The sequence below is a fragment of the Anabrus simplex genome, chromosome 2 (genome assembly GCF_040414725.1).
Source record: "Anabrus simplex isolate iqAnaSimp1 chromosome 2, ASM4041472v1, whole genome shotgun sequence".
NCBI lineage: Eukaryota > Metazoa > Arthropoda > Insecta > Orthoptera > Tettigoniidae > Anabrus > Anabrus simplex.
Genome location: NC_090266.1, coordinates 701,479,958 through 701,504,264, shown reverse-complemented (window position 1 = coordinate 701,504,264; position 24,307 = coordinate 701,479,958). Strand labels below are relative to the sequence as shown.

At 39.9% G+C, this 24,307-nt stretch overlaps 1 long non-coding RNA gene across 1 annotated transcript in view; it reads right to left on the bottom strand.

Moving 5' to 3' along the window:
- The window catches only part of LOC136864386 (uncharacterized), an 85,980-nt gene extending 69,936 nt beyond the window's left edge, over positions 1-16,044 (bottom strand). Inside the window, exons 1-2 of the long non-coding RNA XR_010859300.2 lie at positions 16,014-16,044; positions 2,426-2,471 (exon numbers count right to left, since the gene is read on the bottom strand). This is a non-coding gene — a long non-coding RNA (uncharacterized lncRNA). The remainder of the gene's footprint in view (positions 1-2,425; positions 2,472-16,013) is intronic.
- Between the last annotated feature and the right edge of the window lie 8,263 nt (positions 16,045-24,307).

The window sequence follows — 24,307 nt, the reverse complement described above, 5'->3', positions numbered from 1 at the left end:
ACATAATACCAGATCAACTTCTACCCTTATGATACCGGTTAATCATTCATCTGTATACAGCCTCTCTTTCCAAGTGTCTCGGGCAAGGCTATGGAACACACTCCCTGTCAGTATACGTAATAGCACTTCAACAGTCTCATTTAAACGGTCTTCTCAAGATTTCCTCTTAAATACGTGATCAGCTTGTATGAATGTTACTGTGTACGAGTGCAAGTGTGATTTAGAACTATTGTTAGGTGATGTAGATGTAGATAGGATAGATAATATTAATCATTAAAAATAACAATTATAATCTGTTATAATATTACTCCATAAATTTAGGTAGTTCCTAGGGACTGTTAATGTTATTTTTCCAAATTATGTGATTATGTACAGTATGTAGTAGTTAAGTGTAAAAGAGGGCCGTGAGCCCTAATTTCGCCACATACAAAGGCATAAAATAAATAAATAAATAAATAAATAAATAAATTTGCTACATACATTTCATGACCAAACAAACTGACCAGTAGTTGTTGGTGACTATGAAAGGGTAAGGAACGGATTTATACCTGTGAGTTTTGTTTCCAAGATATGTGCAGGAACAAAATAAGAGTTCTGATAATTAGGAAAAAGTATTTCCAAACCTGTCTCAAGCACAAGGAATGCACCAGCCTATGCATCCGCTCCTACAGCCAGCAAGTCATTCAAGATCAACCCCCTCCCCCCTGCTCCTCAATGACAAGAACAAATGGAAACAAGAAGGGATTGGAAACAACAGTTATATAACTTTCTGCTTCAGTACAGAATTATCATCCCAAGTACTTCTGTGCAAGAAAAATGCCAGAGAAATCCACCTGAAAGCTGTGATGAGTACAAAGAACAACAAGTATTCCCAGGTTAACATAGCAAACTGTAACAAATAGATTACTTGAGGGACAGCTCCAAGCCAATGTCCTGTAACATTCATGCCACTAACTGTGAATCACTCTCATCTACGACTTCAGTGCTGTCAAGCCAGAGCTCATTCAAGTGGAGATCTGTTGTGTTCTCAGATGCGAGACGTTTCTGCCTTCGTGCCAGTGATGGCCGTTTGTTGGTAAGGAGGCAGCCACGTGAGAACTTGGAAACAAACTGTCTGTGGTGTAGACATACTGGACTTACACCAGGAGTTTAAGGCTTGTTTCACACCTACCCGGCTGCCGGGTAACCGGTGTCGGGTACACGGTTGTCAGGGCAAGAAGTGTACGAGACGTTTCACACTTGCCCGGTAAAAGTCGTTGCCTTATAAACGGCACCCGGCTGCCATGCTATTGTAGTAGGAAGCCGGCAGCCCCCACTGTACTGGCCGGCTGCCGGGTGAACAAAACCAGATTGGGAGGGTAGTGGTGGCTGTGAGTCAGTGGAAGTTTACACATCTAGCCACCACGGCAGTGTCTACAGTCTTCTCGAGTGTTGCGTTTCCTTGTTTTTACGCTCTAGTGTATTACGTATTTGTTGTTATGCCGGAAATTGACATAGAAAGTTTGCACACTCATCCTAAAATAGTTGAAAAATTTGTCGCTGTCATTTCTTAAGTCTTCAAAAATTAAAAAGAATACCCCTACCTCGTCTCTTCTCATATTGACTGGATTCACCCATAGCAGTCTATTTTTTCTCCTTTTCTTCAAACGCATATACAAGACCATAAACGCTAGTTATTTATTGCGATCCATTCCAACACACGATATGTACACAACTGCTGCCGTGTTCTTGCCGGGTATATGTGAAAAAGGATTCCCATTCTTGCCGGAGCCGGCTACTGGTTACCCGGCAGCCGGGTAGGTGTGAAACAAGCCTAAGTCTAAGAAGTGATTTCCTTCCTGACAGCAGGAACACTCCCGTCGTTATCCCAAGAATCTTGACAGTGGATTTGTATGTCAGAGTGGTTATTGAACCGGTTGTACAGCTATTCATTCGCAGTATTCAATGGGGTGTTTTCCAACAAGATAACACTCATCCTCATACCACTGCTGTCACCCAACGTGCTGTACAGTGTGTCGATCAGTTTCCTTGGCCTACAAAATCACCAGACCTTTTGCCCATTGAGCCCATATGGGACAAGAAATCCAGCATCATCCAATGTCAGCATTACATATTGCTGATTTGACTGACCAAGTGTAACAAGTGTGGAACTCCATTTCACAAAATGATATACGGCCCAGTACGACACAATACATGCACGTTTGCATTCAAAATCATGGCAACTACAGCGGTTATTAATGGAACACCATGTCACATGTCTTCTTGCGCATACTTGAACCTATGACCTGGAAACTTTAATCAAATAAATATGTTACCCAGGCAATTGCTTAGCTCAAATTTCATTCCTCTAAATAATGTCTTCTTGGTGTTAGGATTTCACTTTCTACCAGTGTAAATAAATCATAGATAACATTTATATTCATACCTGTAGCTGCAGGAGAACCTCTTTCAGCCATGGACCAGTTCCTTTCCTACAAACAATAAAAAGATGTTAAGGAAAAACAAAAAGGCTAGTGTTTATAACATCATCATAAAATGATGTACCTCAAAGAAATAACCATATCATATTCCCACTTTCAATCACCAAGGTAGACATAAAAGTCTCATTGCACATTATGCCAAATTACTCATTTAATTTTCCCTGTATGAACAGCATGGTCTAAGCTGCTGAATACAAGTATGCATCTGGGTGAATGTGTGACCATTTCAATGATCGGTTCCGATCTCTATGCCGAACAATTGATCTTAACCCTATAGTAAAATTTCTCACAACAAAATGGAGAATTCTGTGACAATATATTAGAATTCTAAGAGAGAAATTTTCACCCAGTGGAGACCATATTTTTCATGTCACCATGAATATGCAAGGTGTTAAGAAGTGACCTTGGTTTGAAAGCACTATGTCACTGTGATTCTCAGTTCAATAAGGAACAATTATGAAGTTTCTAACTTTAAATGATGATGCTTACGAAGCGAAATCTAAGGCCTATCATTACATGGGCCTAAAAGTCAAGGAATTAAACATGTTGTAACATAAGTTTGTGCAACTGTATATCAGTGTATTGAATAGGTGGAACCTAGTAACTCTTTTTAACATTGTGTGTAGTCGCTTCCAGTGGATGAGCAGCCTAAGCCCTTTACTATCCTATCGTCATAGAAAACTTATTGGAGTTGGTGAGATGTTAAACAATTAGCAAAATAAAAAGATAACATATATAGATTTAACTGACGTCATATTAGTTTATTTTCAGTGCAGTTTTCATACTTTTCGTGCATTAGTACATGCATATTTTGAATTTTTTCAGTGAATAACTATCCAAAGCCTAGTCATCAAACTAATGGAGGGGAGATAACATGAAAAAACAATATCAAGAGCAATAAAATTCAGGTAAAGAAAGAAAGAGGTCATATTAAATCAAAATAGAAATGAAGAGAGAGTCCAAGCTGAGTAACTCAGGCCGCAGAACACGGGCCTTCTGAGCTGAAGTCAGCAGGTTTGATCCTGACTCTGTCTGGTGGGTGGTATTTGAAGGTGGTCAAATACGTCACATTGTGACAATAGATTTACCTGAACGTTAAAGATCTCCTGCAAGATGTAATCCCAGTACCTCAACGTCTCCAAATACTGTAAAAGTAGTTACAGTAGTTATTCGGATGTAAAACCAATAACTTTATTATTAAACTAGCAAGATACCCGTGCTTCGCTACGGTATTATAATGAAATTTATAATTGAATGCTTAACATTTTATGTATGATCTGCCGAAATTTGTGATCTAAATCGTTTTTTGAGAGAATCCGCCAAAATTCGTGATCTGACTCGTTTTCTGAGAGATTACGGCAAAGTTCCTCCCATTTTTCAATCTTTCTTTCCAGCAATCGATTTCGTACTCCCCGGGCTAGGTCCAGGTATTCCACCCGGTCAGTTGGGTCCCTAAAACTTTGCCATCTCTCCCTATAAGCATTTTTAATATGGATCAAATCCTTGAGGAGATCCGGCGTGGTGTCGCCTTGGGTTCCTTGGCGGTACTGAACCCGCGGCCGGACTGCAATCGTAGTCATTACCCGGCCAGGACCTGTTTCCGCATATATTGACGACGGTCCAGAACATTATTATTATTATTAGGGTGGGTATATTAGTTGAATTTAGGTTATTTTTATTATTATTATTATTATTGATGGTCTGGAACCCACAACAAAATGCAAGACCGCTACTTGGCGGTAAATTACATGTGCAGCCACTGTCATTGCTGACAATGTGACCAGCACACGAATGATATACTTCCGTGCATTACTGACCTTATTATAGAGGTGAACAACTGCACGGCCATCATCATTCCTATCGTTTATTTCGAATGTATTTAAATTTTTTATTTATATGCCAGGAGAATCTACTGTAATCTATGTTCTCCAAAGGAAAAGATGGTTCTTGAAAACGAACCCAGGAAAGATTAAAAATGATCAGTTTATGATCAGAATAAGTACATTATGAACAGTCAAATCAATTGGTCTCAACTCCTTTTTTCATCCCACCGCCTTAAGTTGATTCCCCCCCAAAAAAAAAGAAGGCGTGTTTCTTAATGTTTAAAGGAGATTCCAAATACCAATGTTCACGTCTGTTACCTTCAGTTCTGAGATATAAGTATCCCCCATAAAAATAATTCACTTTGTTCACTTCCTTTCACACTCCCTCCCACTTAAGTGAATTTCCCATTAAAAATACTTGTTTCTTTAATAGTAAAGGATCTTCTAAGTACCAATTATCACGACTCTAACATCTTCAATTTTTGAGATATGTGTCCTCATAATTGGAATTCAACTCCTTTTCACCCCGCCCCCAAGATGATTTTCCCCCAAAATGCTTTTTCCTTTGTTTTTAATGGAGATCCAAATACCAATTTCCACGTCTGTAACATCTTTAGTTTTTATTAGATGCAAGTATCCTCATACAATTAATTCAATTACTTTTTCAAATCTTTCAAATCCCCCCCCCCCCCCCTTCATTGGATTTTCCAAGAATACATGTTTCTTTATTTTTAAAGGAGATTCCAAATACCAATTTTCAAGTCTGCAAAATCATTCCTTTTTGAGATAATAGTATCCTCATACAAATAATTAAACTAATTTTTCAATTTCCCTCCCCCCTTTAGGTGGAATTCCAAAAACAAAAAATTACGTATTCCTATATTTTTAAAGTGGAATCCAAATACCAAATTTCACGTCTGTAACGTCTTCAGCCTTTTAGATATCAGTATCCTAATTAAAAGTATTCAACCCCATTTTCAGTCACTTTTACCTCTGCACCCAAGTGGTTTTTCAGAAAACCAAAAGTACATGATTCTTTAACAGAGATTTAATAAAATACTATTTTTCACTACAGTAACATGTACAGTTTTTGACATATACTGAAAAAAATGCTCATTTTAAAATTTCACCCCCTTTTTAGTTCCCCTTAAGTGGAGTTTCCAAAAACAAATCACCTATGTTTCTTTACTTTTACAGGAGATTCCAAATACCAATTTTTACATCTGTAACATTTTACATTTCTGAGATATACTGTAGATATAATCTTTCTAAAAATTCACCCCAATTTGTCACTCCTGTTTAACCCCCATTAATTGGATTTTCCAAAACAAAAAAATATATGTTTCTTTATTTTCATAGGAGATCCCAAATACCAATTTTCAGGTTTGTAATATCTTCTGTTTCTGAGATATAAGTATCCCCATTTAAGGCATTCAACCCCCTTTTCACCCCTCCTATTGGGATTTTCCAAAAACAAGATATATGTTTCTTTATTTTTAATAGGGATTTTATATACCAATTTTTACAGCTGTACACTTTAAAAGTTTTGAGATATAAATACACTCATTTTAAAAATTCACCCACCACCCTTGTCACCCCCATTAATTGTATTTTCCAAAAACAAGAAATACATGTTTCTTTATTTTTAAAGGAGATCCCAAATACCAATTTTTACATCCGTAAACTTTAAAAGTTTTGATATATAGATACACTCATTTTAAAAATTCACCCCCTTTTCACCTCCCCATTAACTGGATTTTCCAAAAACAAAAAATATGTTTCATTATTTTTATAGGAGATCCCAAATAGCAATTTTCAGGTCTGTAATATCTTCAGTTTCTGAGATATAAGTATCCTCATTAAGGGCATTCAACCCGTTTTTCATCCCTTTTCACCCCTCCTATTGGGATTTTCCGGAAACAAAATAATACATGTTCCTTTATTTTTAAAGAAGATTCCAAGTACCAATTTTTGCATCTGTAAACTTTCAAACTTCTGAGATATAGATACACTCACTTTAACAATTCACCCCCCTTTTCAACCTCCCATTAATTGGATTTTCCAAAAAAAAAAAAAAAAAAAAAAAAAAAAATTGTGTTTCTTTATTTTTAAAGGAGATCCCAAATACCAATTGTCAGGTCTGTAATATCTTGTTTCTGAGATATAAGTATCCTCATTAAAGGCATTCAACCCCTTTTTCACCCCTCCTATTGGGATTTTCCGAAAAGAAAAAAAAAATACGTGTTTCCTTATTTTTAGAGCAGATTCTAAATACCAATTTTTAAATCTGTAAACTTTTGAAGTTTTGAGATACAGATACACTCATTTTAAAATTTCACCCCCCTTTTCACCCCCTTAGTGAGGGAATATCCAAAAATCCTCTCTTAGCGAGCACCTACATGTTAATATGAATGCATCCCCAAAATTTCATTTCTTTATGTCCAGTAGTTTTGGCACGGCGATGATGAATCTGTCAGTCAGTTAGGACAAGTTATTTTATATATGTAGATAGATGATAAGAAAACAATATGCATATGAAGGAACAGAACAGATAGAACGAGGAGTTTAGACAGTTATGATAATCTGCTTTACTTCCACATTTACTGGGTCTACTGAAAGTTTCAAGAGAGCATGATTTCCTAGTTGTACTTCATCTGAAAACAAGAATCGTCACCACCAAAAGGTTGAAAACAGAAAATTACACTCCTTTTCAAACAATAAAAAGATGTTGAGAGACCATACAAGAGCAGTAAGTTATAATACCGTAAGTATTGTTCTGATTCATTTTGCTCAATGCATATTAAAAAGAGAGGGGGGGATTCAGCATTAGTATTCTGAGGCAAATACTTACAATTCATGAATAGAAATTCAAACTAGAACCAGAAGATATCTTTCCACTGCCATAAGTTGGTCAAAGCTAAGATAAAATCACCCTACAACGCAAAGAACCCACTGCAGGCACTCAGGCAACATTCAAGAGGTTCTATAAAACCAGGCAATGAAGAGAAGATATGAGGTTCTAGTTTAGATTATTATTGAATTCATATGTGTATTGTTCTTCAGGGCTTGCCTTGGGAGGCTGGACTCAGACGGCTCCTTAACCCTGTCCATGAGCCAATAAAATTAGGCTACATGGATAATTCTTGCCCAGTGCGTCCAAGTCGTGGGGGTGGGCAACACTACTACAGTATATCATACCACAGAATTATAGTAACGGCTAAGTTCTGGTGAGGACCCAATCCTATGGGGCATATCATAGGCCCCATGCACAGGGTTACATGCAAAGACCTCAACGATATCTGCAGTGGAGAAGATGGGCTTCGGAACAGTGGAGATAATGGAAGAGGCAGCCCAGTACTTGGGGATTAATACAAGTACAAATTGTTGCCTTGCAGCGAAGGCAGAGAAGATGTAATTCAGTACGGCGGAGCTGGAGGAAGAGGCAACATGTTTTGGGCCCAACGACAAAACGGGCGGAGGGGGAACCCACTATTCTTATGGTTCCCAACGACCGTGAAGGTGGAAGAGGTCATGCCAGACGAACTGGCTGTAAAAGTGCACCTCAGTTAAATTTTGAGTCTGCGGCAGTTCATTGCAGTGTCTGTGTTCAGTCCTGCATGTCACATTCGTTATGTGCCGCAGGACAAGACTCCAAGATCAAAGTGTGTGGGTCACTTCTTAAATAATGTTATTTGCTTTACGTTCCACTAACTACTTTTACGGTTTTCGGAGACACCGAGGTGCCGGAATTTAGTCCCGCAGGAGTTCTTTTACGTGCCAGTAAATCTACCGACACGAGGCTGACGTATTTGAGCACCTTCAAATACCACCAGATTGAGCCAGGGTCACTTCTTAGCAAGCAGAGATTCACCCAAAACAAATTCACGCCAGTAGCACTTCTTCCATATGTAACTTACTTTCCAAAGTCCAACGGCGATGGGATATGGATGGTGGGAGCAGGTTACGGGTGAAGCCCCTAGTTCGGACCTGCACGTTGGAAGCAGGTGTGTGACGGTCGTCTTTCTGGGACTCTGTGACTACTCAGGAATTCGGTCCTGCATCTGGATTTGAGCAGGCCTATTCAGGATTACTGCTGCCCACCGCACACGGGGAAGGCACTAGAAAATGTGGGCTAAACATCGAAAGTCACATCATTTGTCTGGCTGGGCGGCCGCACCCAGCAGGTCACACCTCATGCGGTCGAAACTCAAAAGCAATTAAGACACACAGTTTGATTATTGGATCATGGAACGTCAGAACTTTGCTTGATTTAAAAGACAATGACAGACCTGAAAGAAGAACAGCTCCATTTACCGATGAGTTATCCAGACTCAACATTGACGTTGCTGCTCTCAGTGAATCCAGGTTGCCCACTGAAGGCAAAATTACTGAGCTTCTGGAAGGGGAGGGAAGAGGGAGATTCGCTGTGAAGACCAAATTAGTTAATGATCACCAGCTTGCTCCCACTGCATTCAGCGAAACACTTCTGACTCTCCGCATACCACTCTCAGGAAGTAAATATATGACTCTCATCTCAGTCTATGCTCCAACCTTAGATGCTAATGATGAAGGAAAGTCATACATTATGATGAAGTAAAGAGTCAGTTCTATAATCAGCTTAACATAACCATCAATAAGGTATCTTCTGAAGATAAACTCTTACTCCTTGATGATTTCAATGCCAGAGCTGGAAAGGATAATCGGCCATGAAAGAACGTGATTGTTAAGCAAGGTCTTGGAAACTGTAATCCCAATGGACTCTTGCTTCTCGGTCTTTGTGTAGAACATGAACTCTTCATTACCAACACTCGGTTCCGACTGCCTAACTGTTTCAAGACCACATGGATGCATCCTCGTTCTAAGCACTGGCACACCCTTGATTAAATCATTAGACGGCAATGTGGTAAGGACATACTTATTACCAGAACAGCAAGGAATATTGTTGAATGTTGGACAGATCACAAGCTTCTCTTCTGTAAATTCAGAATCTCTATAAGACCTAAACCACCTAGGCTTTTCCAAAAGTTGTCCAGGAGAAGGTTTAACACATTCAAATTTCAAGATGAAGCCATTTCTTCAAACTTTGAGAATGTCATCAATGTCCAACTGTCTGAAAATCCAGTTGGCTCAAACAATGTTCAGCAAGAATGAGCCACTCTGCAGAAGACAATCACTAAGTCAGCTGAGGAAACCATTGGTTTTGTAAACCAGAAGAGACAAGACTGGTTTGACGACAACAACAAAGACATTTTGGGTCCTATGAACGACCCGTCCGCCAACACACAGAAAGCTCAGTATTTAGAACTAAAGTGTAAATGTCAGATACAGATAAGAGAGATCAAAATTCTTGGTGGCAACAGAAGGCTCACTTCAGAGACTATCTGATGCTCGGGACCTGAGGAACTTTTATGTAGGAATCAAAGAGCTGTATGGTCCATTTCGTTCTTCATCAGGTACACTGAAAAGTGTTGACAACTCCACCTCTTTCACTGACAGTAATGAAATCTTGGAGTGTTGGAAGGAGCACTTCTCCATTCCACTAAATCGCCTTTCCACTACCACTAAAGACTTCCTTCGGGATGTGCCTCAACAACCTGAACAACCATGGATGGCAGTACCACCCACTTTCCAAAAATTCAGTGTAGCTCTCAATCAACTGAAACCCAGAAAGGCACTTGGCCCAGATAACATCCTACTGGATGTAATTCAAGCTGGAGGTCAATCCCTCAAAACACAAATTTTCACCCTCATCTTCAAAATTTGGGAAACAAGAGAAGTACCTGGTGACCTAAAGAATGTCACTATCATCACAATCTACAAGAAAGGAGATCGCAGTGTCCGTCGCAACTACCGTGGTATATCACTTCTATCTATAGCGAGCAAAATTCTTGCAAGAATTTTACTTAACCGCCTCCAGGCTATTTCTGAGAAGATTCTCCCAGACTCTCAGTGTGGATTTCGATCCTCCAGAAGCACTATTGATTTAATTTTCCATAGACAACTCCACGAAAAATGTAGAGAGCAACAAAATCGACTCTTCTTAGTCTTTTATGACCTGGGAAAGGCCTTTGACTCGGTTCCAAGACCTGCTATGTGGACGGTGCTGAAACACTTTGGCTGTCCTCAGCGTTTTGTTGATCTAATCCAGGCTCTCCATGATGGCATGGCCGGTCAAGTATGCCATCAGAATAAGATCTCTGATGAATTTCCAATCACTCATGGACTAAAACAGGATTGTGTACTTGCTCCAACGCTATTTGCACTGTATGTGGCTGCAATGCTTGATGAATGACCTACAAACAATCCAGGCATAGAGATCAGATACCGTCTTGATGGAAGTCTTTCTAACATAGCTCGACTTCGCTCCCAGAGCCTAACTCAGGTTACAAAGATTACCAAAATGCTGTATGCAGATGATGCCGTGTCACCTGCATTCACACCAGATTAGTTACAACAGTCGGTTAACTGCTACAAGAGTGCATGTGATCGATTTGGTCTCACAATTAACTTTCAAAGTAATAAACTTCATTGTTAGGTTCCGTATTGAGTTAAGACTATGCTTAAAGTAAATACAAAATTTTAATACTCCACCTTCTCAATACTAAAAATCATTTGATGTTTTACAAAAACATTACAATGATATTAATAGGTACTAGTTTCGGTCCACTGTGGACCATCATCAGCCTAGCCAAATTACAACAGTGAAAGACATAGTGATAAAATAAAGTAAAATAATGTGGAGAAATGAGAGAGGATCTAGAAGGATGGGATGGTGGTGGAATGACAGACAAAAAGTGAAAAACAGTAATGCGAATTATGATAAAAGTAACAGAAGTGTTCACATTGACAAGTAAAATCTTAGTGAAGTCACGTAAAAACTCTTGATGAGATAGTTCTTTAGAACTTTCTAGAAGCAATTACTTAGTTGTAAATTTTAACTGTGCAACACAGGAGTAACTGTCAACCAAAGACTATCTCATCAAGAGTTTTTACGTGACTTCACTAAGATTTTACTTGTCAATGTGAACACTTCTGTTACTTTTATCATAATTCGCATTACGGTTTTTCACTTTTTGTCTGTCATTCCACCACCATCCCATCCTTCTAGATCCTCTCTCATTTCTCCACATTATTTTACTTTATTTTATCACTATGTCTTTCACTGTTGTAATTTGGCTAGGCTGATGATGGTCCACAGTGGACCGAAACTAGTACCTATTAATATCATTGTAATGTTTTTGTAAAACATCAAATGATTTTTAGTACTGAGAAGGTGGAATATTATAAAATTTAAAAAAATTGTATTCACTCACAATTAACGTTCAAAAGACTAAGGTCCTAGCACAACCCTTGCACAATTCAACATCTCTATCTCAGACGCATCATTAAAGCAGATAAACCACTTTTCATACCTGGGTAGTACCCTATCTGTGCGTTGTAACTGCGAAGAGAATGTGCAGAAGAGAATTGATGCTGCCCATGCAGCATTTGGGCGACTGTCGCACTGGGTCTTCATGAACAAAGATCTGACCGTGAACACGAAGCTTACGGTGTATGAGGCTGTTGTCATCTCAACATAACTGTATGGCTGTGAAACTTGGACCCTATACCAACGTGACCTTAAAAAGCTTGAGCGCTTCCACCAACAAAGCTTCGATCTTTAGGATCACATGGGAAGACCACAACACCAACATAGCTGTTCTTCAGAAAGCGCATGCTAATAGTATAGAGTCATCCATCATTGGCCATCAACTTACGTGGATGGGACATGTCCGCCGGATGGATAATGCGAGACTTCCACGTCAGATTGTTTGGTGAACTCTCTTCTGGCATCAGACCTCATGGAGGTCCTAAGAAGTGTTATAAAAACCAGTTTAAGCATACTATGAAGTTGACAGGTCTGAATCCACAAACCTGGGAATCGCTTGCTGAAGATCGTTTAACCTGGTGACACATCATCCCAGGCCCTGTCCAGACATTTGAAGGGAAACGGCGCAGTTACGAAGAGGCCAAGCAATGAGAACGAAAAATCAGGGCAACTCAACCACACCCTCCTCCAACAACAATTGTGTGATCTGTGTGGTCGTTTGTTCCACGCTAAGATTGGACTGTTTAGTCACCGTAAACACATCCACGGATAGCCTTGAGTTCAGAGTGAAATGACACGGAAGAAGATTATACTTGGAAATGAGTTAAAGCCGACGTTCTTCAGGGCTGCAATGTCCTTTCAGAAATATTTTAGATTCAATGCTTCCTTGCGGGCAAGTGGCTCTGAATGTTTTATAGGGGACTAGTCAAAATAGCCAGGGGGTAAATTTAAAGCACAGCTGTTATCATTAAGTGTAGCAATTCTTAATTAGAATTTAATACTCTGGTACAAAAGAGTAGAACTGCACAAATTATGGAATCAATTGTAGAATTTTTGCATACTTGGACAATACAAGAGGTGCAGAGAGGTATAGGGAAAGACTAATAAACACAGTTGTCTTCCTCCATTCTTGCCTTTTTCCCAATTTATTGGGAGTTGGTGCTTGACGAGGGTTTCGTCGACTTTTATGGCTGGATACCCTTCCTAATACCAACCCTACGTTGAGGGATGTATTCACAGTTGCACGAATCTGTGGCAGCTGGTATGTAAATGAAGAGAAGTGTAGTAAGACAAACATAAACACCCCAACCCCAAGCCAAAGGAATTAACCACATGCGGTTAAAATCAAGCTGGGAATCAAATCCAGGGTCCTCTGAACCATAAAGAATCTTTATTGCCTCTTCATTATATTTACGCTAGGTAATATAGCCTATATATGCAGAAAATGTCGGCCCATTAACCATGTCTCAAATGGCACTAAATAACCCATTAGGATCAAGATTCTAATACAGTATAACATTACCTTTTACAAGAACCAATCAAACAATCTCTTGAAGTATGAAGAATTTAAATAATAACCTGTTTCTTTCTATAGGCTAATTCTGATATGACACACAAAAGACCCTATTTAAAATAGACCGTTTACAAAAATGTTGCTGGTAGGAGTGAATGATTATGATAATGATAAATCTATGTTTAATGTCCCTATAACTTTTAACCAAGTAGGACTGAGTGACTCAGATGGTAGAACACTATCTTTTTTTTTTACCCCGAGTTGGTAGGTTGATGCTGGCTGAGTCTCGAGGAATTTAAAGGAGCTACAACTTGCCACTCTCGTGTCAGCAGATTGATCAGCATGTAAAAGAACTCATGTGGGACAAAATTCAAACACCTCTGCACCTTTAACAAACATAAATGTAGTTGATGGGACAGAAAACTAATAAAATTATTATTACTATTACACTTCTACATGAATTACCAAATGAACAAGAGCCAGAATTCAGCCTGAAACAGGATTTTTTTTTTAAAGGTACGGTTTAATCCACTGACGACACCAGTCTATCGTATTCGCGTAAACTTAAATCGCCTACCAACTCCAACTGGGCTTCAATACAGCAACCATGACAACAGGAGGTACGTCCCTACCATAAAGATACTAATAAACCAGCCGCTCCTAGCCAACAGGCAAGAAAACAATTACTAATCAAATCGTGAGGGTTTTGTTTCAAATGCTAATAATTTAAACACCGAGCTCGATAGCTGCAGTCGCTTAAGTGCGGCCAGTATCCAGTATTCGGGAGATAGTAGGTTCGAACCCCACTGTCGGCAGGCCTGAAGATGGTTTTCCGTGGTTTCCCATTTTCACACCAGGCAAATGCTGGGGCTGTACCTTAATTAAGGCCACAGCCGCTTCCTTCTCACTACTAGCCCTTCTCTATCCCATCGTTGCCATAAGACCTCTATCTGTGTCAGTGCGACATAAAGTAAATAGCAAAAAAAATTTTTTACCAGATGCAGATTTAAATATAAAATGGCAAATATAATCAATAAAACAAAATACCCCGATACACAGATATTAAGACGAAGTAGACTCAGGCTTGTTTAATGTCACACTAACACAGCAAAGGTTTTCGGCGACGGAGAAATGGGAAAGGGCTATAATTTGGAAGGTAGCGGTTATGGCATTAATTAAGGTACAGCCCCAGCATTTGACTGCTGTGGAAATGGGAAACCACGGAGAACCATCTTCAAAGCTGCCAACGGTGGGATTCAAACCCACTATCTCCCGAATGCAAGCTCACACCTACGCGACCCTAACTGCACTGCCAACTTGCCAGGTTTATTTGACTGTCTTTAAAATATTTCGAAAAAATGGCTATCATCAGTTACCTACTTGCAAATAGAGTACCTATATGGCATGGAAGATGACTGACATCAAAAGCTTCTAACAAAAGCAATTGTGGTTCAAATCTTTGTCAATGGTAACAACTATTGTCTTAAGAGAAAAATACAGGATAACTGCCACAAATGGCATAAGAATGAATGACTCTCTTGGATTCTCAAACCTAATACAATCAGGGTCAGAAGAATAATAATAATGCTATTTGTTTTACGTCCCACTAACTACTCTTTTACGGTTTTCGGAGACGCCGAGGTGCCGGAATTTAGTCCCGCAGGAGTTCTTTTACGTGCCAGTAAATCTACCGACACGAGGCTGACGTATTTGAGCACCTTCAAATACCACCGGACTGAGCCAGGATCGAACCTGCCAAGTTGGGGTCAGAAGGCCAGCACCTTAACCGTCTGAGCCACTCAGCCCGGCAGGGTCAGAAGAGTGCAAGTGCTGACCAAGAGAGATCACAGAGGAAAAGTTAAGATAAGGAGTCAGGCACAAGTAAGTAGGAGCAATGACAGACTCAGCTAGTGGACTAGTTGCACCCTCACACTCTCTGTCAAGAGCAACATATGTCATTGCTTCATATGACAGGTTGGAATAGGTGGGATTGATGTGTTCTATCTCCAACCTACAGGAAGTATTTCTGCCAAATCATGGAGAACTTTTAAAACAAAAAATATTGCTACACTGTTTTTCAATTTTCGCCTATAAGTAGACGTCCCATAGCTTATAATATCAACTGTATTCTTGCTTTTGGTAAATTAAGTCAAAAGTTTGCAGTGTGAAAATTCACAGACCTAAATATAACTTCTGTTTTACACACAGTAACAATGAAACAGAGTCCCACATGCTTAAAGTCAAGCAGTATGATACAATTCTCACCCTGGTTTCATTATGCTGATTATATACACCAGAAGAAATGACATACACCTGCACGCTCTCGCCCTCATATCTGCTCAAAAACACAACAAATTAACAGTGAATAGAAGCAACTTTTTAGGAGGTTACCAGCTTGTCACTCAAATACCTATACTACTATAAAAACGAACAATTTCTTTCTTTTATAGCTTTTAGTCCAAAGAAAGAAAAGCGAATCACACATTTAATAAACAAATATCTGGGATTTCTCATTGCAACGATTTACCTTACATGATAAGCTTTTCATTATCATGATTCACCTCACCAGATAAACCGAAGTTATCAACATTCAAGATCATAACCAACAAGCAAAGTACAATTCTCAGCAATTTATTCACGCTGATCAACAAAACCTCTAACGTGAAATATAACTCACTACACATATTAATACTTCTACTTCCACTCCCACACCGATTAACAGAGTTAACAAAATTAATAAATGTGAACTTCAAAATATTGATCAAATTTGGGAATTTCCTGATGAGTAATCCAGGTGTACACTGCGCTTAAAAATCGATGATACTCACCTTGAAAAAGAGTAAGGCACATAAATGTCCGAAATTTTCAAGCGTTTAGAAATTTTAGTAAGTGACATTCAATATCTATAAAAATAAATCCTTATCTGACAAAACTTCAAAACAAAACAAAGGATAACATAACACTATAACCAAAGAGAACATAATCCTCGAAAAGTACGAACCAAAGGTGTTTCAAAGGTTGAGACTAAACCACGGACTAAACAAAACCACAAAGCAGACAACGGACTAAAAAAAAAGAAATATTAAAAAAAAAATTACAAAATCTATTTCTTAATTCTTTTTACTGGGAATTCGTGCATTACAGGCTACGTACAATGACATTCTTTTCTAAATTACACGTTGCAACCAGATGTTTTATTGAAGAGTGTGGCTTTCACATGGGATTGCGATATTGCACCAGAACTATTCCATAATATTCGGAAAATCCGAATATTTCTCTAGTAGAACAACCAGAAAGACAATTAAATTCCTTATTTCATGTGAGTTTTTTATTTTTTGAACCGTGTCATACCAAATAGGTTGCAAAGATAATTGTGAAAAATATCTCGAAACTGTATACACTTACAACCAGACAGCGCTACAAACGCTATCCAGCAGATCGCGGTTATAACAACTTATCACTCAGTCTACAGTATATGATCGGACCGGAATCTCTACCCGTCGACAATCTTACGTCTACATATCAGGAAGTTTCTGCAAGTTACGCGATGAGTCCTTCACTGCCACCATCACCTGCGCGATCACGTTCGCCCAGGTCGCCACAAAGGACATAGAAACTACTCAAGTAAAACAACCTCGTCGTTTATCGGAGTCTAGTTCGGGAAGTCCTGATGGAGAAAGGAAAAGAATTTGTCCGACGCAATCCCTGACACAACGTTCTTCAGGCTCTGTCGAAACCTCGCCGGGATCTAATGCTCGTCTAGAATTTTATGGAACGGAACTTGGGATCCATTTGCTGGGCCCTGGACCATCGACCGCCCACCAACTGCCCAACCTGTTGGACCAACCTGCACCGTACATGCCTTCACATGTACGTAGATATGCTCATGCGGAGCAAAACCCAGCAATACCCCTAATATTTGCCAGCGCAGTATTGTTACTTCATCGCTCCAGCCTACTGTTCAACCGCCTTTCTATCTGATAAAGCTTAAAAGTCTGGACATCACCAAGGCCAACGTCAGGTGCATCTATCAACTAATTGCAAAATTCACGCCAAATCTTCAGGATTATAAAGTGGAAATCCAACGGACGAGGGATGGTTATAATCCTAAAACCTGCCAACCATTTTACCATCACTTCACGAGTAACATCGGAGCTCATCAACTGGGGCCACATGCACGGGCCACTAATGTCACCACACAGCGTCCAGCACAACGTCCTGCACCGCCCACCCGACCAGCACCAATTCTATCTGTGATTGCTTATGGAGTCGACCGAGACTACAACGACGATGAGGTGGCTGCTCAACTCCAACTCGAGGGACACCACATCCACCGAGTCATCCGTATTCGGAATGCTCAAGGAGGCACTTCATTGGGTCACATTCTATCACTCGACGGTCGACGCCCTGCTCCGCGACGGCGCCATCGGTTGGAACCCTCCAGAAAATCACCACCTCAGAAGATCCGCTGCGGAACGTGCCAGAGGTTCGACCACCCCCCAGGGACACCGTGTGTCCATCCGGAAGTATGTGCCATTTGTTCACGTGAGGAGCATCCTACTCATGCTTGTCCCAATGAGTCGAATCCAAAGTGTGTTAATTATAATCAAAAGCATCCTGCTTTCAGTTATAAGTGTCGTTCCAAACCTGCTCCTGAACCTGATCACGCTGAAGCCGTTCTCCATGTTCAATCTCAAGACCTCCCTACCCTGTCACTTCCTCCTCCCTCCCCTCCCCCAGTTCTGAGAACACCATTCGTTTTATTACGATGGTGTTACAGAACGTCGTTCCCTTCCATCGCCCACACATCCTAAATCAGATCCAGCTAGCGTCTCGATTGGTTTTGAACACCCATGTCGACGTGGCGTACTTGGGGAATAAGATGTATTTCGCTTTTTTTTCCCTAAGTACTGTTTACTTTATGCGTTAGCGTATTGAAGCTTTACTATGCTAACATAAGATCTCTTAAACCCAATCGACCGCTGCTGGATTACCTCCCTTTCCTTGTATGGCCCGGATATTTTTGTTCTGAATGAGACATTTCTGACGCCGGCCCAAATGCCTCAATTTCCCGTGTTTACCTTCTATCGCGCTGATCGTCCGACGCAAGGCCGTGGTGGCATGGCTGTCGGCGTCAGACGGGACTTTATTGTTATTCAGCATTACTTTCACTTCCCTACTGATTTCTCTGAATATCTAACACTAGAAGGAATTACTCCTCAGAAAACTGTTACGGTAGCTACTACCTACATACCGTCCAAACCTTTAATTCCCTCTGATTTTATTAAATACATAGGCGCGAAATTCTGTGAATATATTATAGTTGCAGATCTTAATGTTACTTCTATATCCCCACTCAAATCTCCGAGTTCACTAATTTATGTACGTCTCTCCAGGGCATGCGCTTCCATTTTCTTTTCCACACCCTCCCAGCCAATAATTCCACCCCTGATGCCCTCCTTCTTTCTCCCTCCCTTGCCACATCCATCACCAACCAGCAGCTCGTTTCTATAGGTAGCGATCACGCCCCAGCCCTTCTCACCTTTCCTGGTATCCTTCCCCGTCAGACCTTACCCTCTCCTCGCCCTCACCCTACTCGTCGTTTCATTCACACTAATTGGAATGCTTATCGCACTACTCTCACTAACTTACTCAGTGATGCTGTACCGCATACTTATATTCCCACTCTATTCGCCCTAATTTCTAAAATAGAGTGAGGTATCCTTACCGCTGATTCTCTTCATATTCCTCGTCACTCCTACAACCCCTACAAACCTCCTATATCCCCCAAGCTCACCGTTTATTGCAGCTAGCTCATGACTACTTTACTGCATATATTCGAACCAAGGACCCTACTACGCTTCAACAACACCGCCGAACTTTACGCCACGCGCGCTCATATATTAAAGCTATTAAACGTAAAGTGTGGATGGACAAGTGTACTGAGCTAGCTGATTATCATGACCCTAGATGTTTTTGGACGACTTTTCGACAACTAACCAAGACTACCAACCCTCTTCCTTGCTACCCTATTACACATCTCCCAATCATCCACAAACTAACCAAGACAAGGCTAATCTTTTCGCTGACTATTATCAAACAGTTTTCCCCCTCCCACGCCCCTAATTTCCATCATACTCACGAACCCACCATCATTGCTTACTCTGATCCTAACCTCCATGATCTCCAACCTTCATTCCTTCATTTTTCTAATGTTGATTATACTCATCCACTTAATGCTCCCTTTACACCCAATGACATCCAGTTTTTCCTGAAACATCGGAAAAAGCATCCCCTGGCTCAGATACCATCTCATATCGTCATATTCAAGAAGCCCCTCCTATTCTTTTTGATATTCTTAGCATTATTTACACCTACATTCTCTATACTGGCGCGTACTCCGATGATTGGGGTAACGCCAAATTTCTCTTATTCCTAAAACCCCATAAACTCCCATCTGACATTCGGTCTTATCGCCCAATCTCCTTACTCCCTGTCCTCAGCAAGATCCTAAGGAGGGATTCTGAGTAGGAGACTTTCCTCCTATCTCGACTTTCTATGTCTTATTCTATCCTATCAAGCCAGTTTTCGTTCCCATCATTCCACTCAAGATCACCGCTTTCACAACTCTTCTTCTCTCAATGCCTATCTTCGCCCCCGTAAAACTGCCGCCTTAGTTTGCCTCGATGTGAATAAGGCGTTTGATTCAGTCTGGCATGCTGGGTTGCTTTTAAAGTTACGCCATCTTCCCATTCCTATCACTACCATTCGCTTTATTTCCAACTATCTTCAACATCGATGAGCACAGATCCTCATCCGTGGTACACGTTCCTATTCCCTTCGTATGACTGCGAGCGTAGCCAAAGGTTCCTCCCTTTCCCCACTTTTATATATTTTATGTACTTATGATATCCCACATCCCAACCCCCCTTTAAGACTCTATCAATATGCAGATGATCTGGCTATTCTTGCACTTACACCTAGTACTGTTACACTTATCCGTTATTTACAGACCTACCTCTCCCTCCTTGAATCCTGGTTCGACGCCTGGCACATTGCTGTTAATCCCACCAAGACCCAATTTATTGTGTTCCGGAAAAAATCCCGCCTCTCTAGACCCCGTCACTGAGTTCTTTTAACTTGCATAATACTCCACTAACAGAAACTAATACCCTAATCTACCTTGGTATTCAGTTCCAGAACAACGTTCATTAGAAACATCATCAATCAATCAATCAATCAATCACTACTGATCTGCATTTAGGGCAGTCGCCCAGGTGGCAGATCCCTATCTGTTGTTTTCCTAGCCTTTTCTTAAATGATTGCAACGAAATTGGAAAAATATTGAACATCTCCCTTGGTAAGTTGTTCCAATCCCTAACTCCCCTTCCTATAAACTAATATTTGCCCCTCGTCGCCGTAAGACCTATCCGTGTCGGTGCGACGTAAAACAACTAACGAATATTTGCCCCAATTTGTCCTCTTGAATTCCAACTTTACCTTCATATTGTGAACTTTCCCACTTTAAAAGACACCACCCAAACTTATTCGTCTACTGATGTCCTTCCACGCCATCTCTCCACTGACAGCTCGGAACATACCACTTAGTCGAGCAGCTCGTCTCCTTTCTCCAAAGTCTTCCCAGCCCAAACTTTGCAACATTTTTGTAACGCTACTCTTTTGTCGGAAATCGTCCAGAACAAATCGAGCTGCTTCTTTGGATTATTTCCAGTTCCTGAATCAAGTAATCCTGGTGATCCCATACACTGGAACAACACTCTAGTTGGGGTCTCACCAGAGACAAATATGCTCTCTCCTTTACATCCTTACTACAACCCCTAAGTACCGTCATAACCATGTGCAAAGATCTGTACCCTTTATTTACAATCACATTTATGTGATTACCCCAATGAAGATCTTTCCTTATATTAATGCCTAGGTATTTACAATGACCCCAAAGGGAACTTTCACCCCATCAACGCAGTAATTAAAACTTAGAGGACTTTTCCTATTTGTGAAACTCACAACCTGACTTTTATCCCCGTTTATCATCATACCATTGCCTACTGTCCATTTCACAACATTATCGAGGTCATTTAGCAGTTGCTCACCATCTTGAAACTTATTAATTACTCTGTACACAATAACATCATCTGCGAAAAGGCTTATCTCTGATTCCACTTCTTGGCACATATCATTTTCATTTTCATTTAATCGTCGACATAGGGAAACGAAATTGTTCTGATGGACTGCATATCCATACGTGGCTGGGAGGCGTGACCAGTCTTAAGGAGAATAAAGGATAGGGAGAGTATTGTGTGATACAATGTTTTACCGGCGAAGCGACGATGTATATAAGAAAACATAAAGGTCCAACAATACTGCCTTGAGGAATTCCACTCTTAATTATTACAGGGACAGGGACTCTAATACTCTGAGTTCTATTTTCTAGAAACAGAGCCACCCATTCAGTCACTCTTTTGTCAAGTCCAATTGCACTCATTTTTGCCAGTCGTCTCCCATGATCTACCCTATCAAATGCCTTAGACAGGTCAATCGCGATACAGTCCAACTGACCTCCTGAATCCAGGATATCTGCTATATCTTGCTGGAATCCTACAAGTTGGGCTTCAGTGGAATAACCTTTCCTAAACACAAACTGCCTTCTATCAAACCAGTTATTAATTTCGCAAACATGTCTTATATAATCAGAAATAATGCTTTCCCAAAGCTTACATACAATGCATTTCAAACTGACTGGCCCTTAATTTTCAGCTTTATGTCTATCAACCTTTCTTTTATATACAGGGGCTACTATAGCAACTCTCCATTCATTTGGTAAAGTTCCTTCATGAAAACAATAACCAACAAGTACTTCAGATATGGTACTATATCCCAACACATTGTCTTTAGTATATCCCCCGAAACCTTATCAATTCCCGCTGCTTTTCTAGTTTTCAACTTTTGTATCTTACTGTATATGTCATTGCTGTCATAGGTACATTTTAATACTTCTTTAGTATTAGTCACCTCCTCTATCTGGACATTATCCTTGTAACCAACAATCTTTACATACTGCTGACAGAATACTTCTGCCTTTTGAAGATCCTTGCATACACACTTCCCTTGTTCATTAATTATTCCTGGAATGTCCTTCTTGGAACCTGTTTCTGCCTTAAAGTACCTATACATACCCTTCCATTTTTCACTAAAATTTGTATGGCCACCAATTATGCTTGTCATCATGTTATCCTTAGCTGACTTCTTTGCTAGATTCAATTTCCTAGTAAGTTCCTTCAATTTCTCATTATTTCCACAGACATTTCTAACTCTATTTCTTTCCAACCTGCACATCCTTCTTAGTCTCTTTACTTCGGTGTTATAATATAGTGGATCTTTACCATTCCTTACTACCTTTAACACAAGTTCACAAACGTGCCCTTCAACGCTTCCGAGCCCTACGTATTCTCACTGGTAAAACGTGGGGGCTCCGTTATCCCACCTGTCCTAACATACAGTTCATTGACCTGGCTCACAGCTGACCAACAACAATGCGTGACCTTGCTTAGACTTGACAGACATGCTATGCGTATTGCATACCATCTCACCTTTGACACCCCTTCTGCTGACTTCCAACCTCTTTGTTCTTTCCCCACCATCCTTACTAATGTCCATGATCTTCGTCTCAAAAACTTACAATCTGCTCTAGCCATTAATCATTCTGCGATTAAAGAAGCCCTCAAGCTTTCTCCACTTGCCACCGCTATCCTTAACAATTACCGCTCTCCTACTATCTCTTACCTTTACCTCACCCCTGTCACGTAACTTCCCCCACTGTCCCACTTCCTTTGTATTCTAAATTTTTTTTTACTGGACATTATGATGCTCCTCGCGGCAGTGGTACCGGCCTCCAATACCTGTGTCTGACTGCTTTACGATACCACAAGTGTCATCTCTATCCGTGTTCATTTTCCATCATTCTGTGTTTTTCGCGTCCTCATTGTTTCACTAGTGTTCGTTCACTTCCTTCTGCTTCCACCATAGTGTTTTTCGTATCGTACGTCAACATGAACTAAAGACATTTCTCTCTCAGTACGATGTGTTGTGTGTCTATATTTTTATCTTTTATTATTATTATTATTATTATTATTATTATTATTATTATTATTATTATTACTATTATTATTATTCCTATACTAGTTACTATTCATTTTCTCTTTAGTCTCTTCACAATTCTGTTATGACTATACTGCTTACATCAAGTGTCGTAATCGTCGGCACGAGACTGTTCTTTTGTGTGCCAACCGAAACAATGAAAAATAGACTGACATGGAAGAAATCACATAATATTTCCTTGTTATGTACTTGTGTATGTTTTACATTTTCTTTGTCTCACTCTGTATTTGACTTTGTTTTGTCTTCAGTATGTACGAGACATACCAAAATTCCACTTTTATATACTCACTCACCAGCCAATGAGCTACATGTTTAGCTGGTGGCCCGCCTGCTCCTTACCGGGCAGGAATGAAATAACTATTTGAATAAAAAATGAAACAACTTATCTTGTAATTAGAGACTAGATACATACAGTGACAACATGCGCATATCAAAATTATGTAAATACTACGGTATACTGTGTAGATTCAATGCACATTTACATAAAATCATATATATGTTACTTTCTGTAATTTGATATGTTTATATATCTGTTGGGATGTATAGGAATTATTTGTATTATTTACAAAAGCTTTATAGAGGACTGCAAAGTATTTATGAGCCAACAATAAGTAACAGTTGTCACACATGCCATCTACATTAACATCTCAACTCATATTCATATTTCTTTATTTTTTGGAAATGTATTTGACGCACTTTGCTGCCCGTTATGGTTACAAACATATATAGAGCATATACTGCCTCTTCCAGCCACTTTTCTGTAAAATTTGAAAATCAAATTCACACTTCACATTAAATTGGTATCGAGATATCGATTACGGCAAAAATCTGAGTATTATGGTTACAAAATATTTGATCCGGGATTATAACATTTTATTAGTCACGAGATAAAGCATGAAAAAGTAACATCCACTTTCCGCCCACAATTATACCAAAATCAATTACA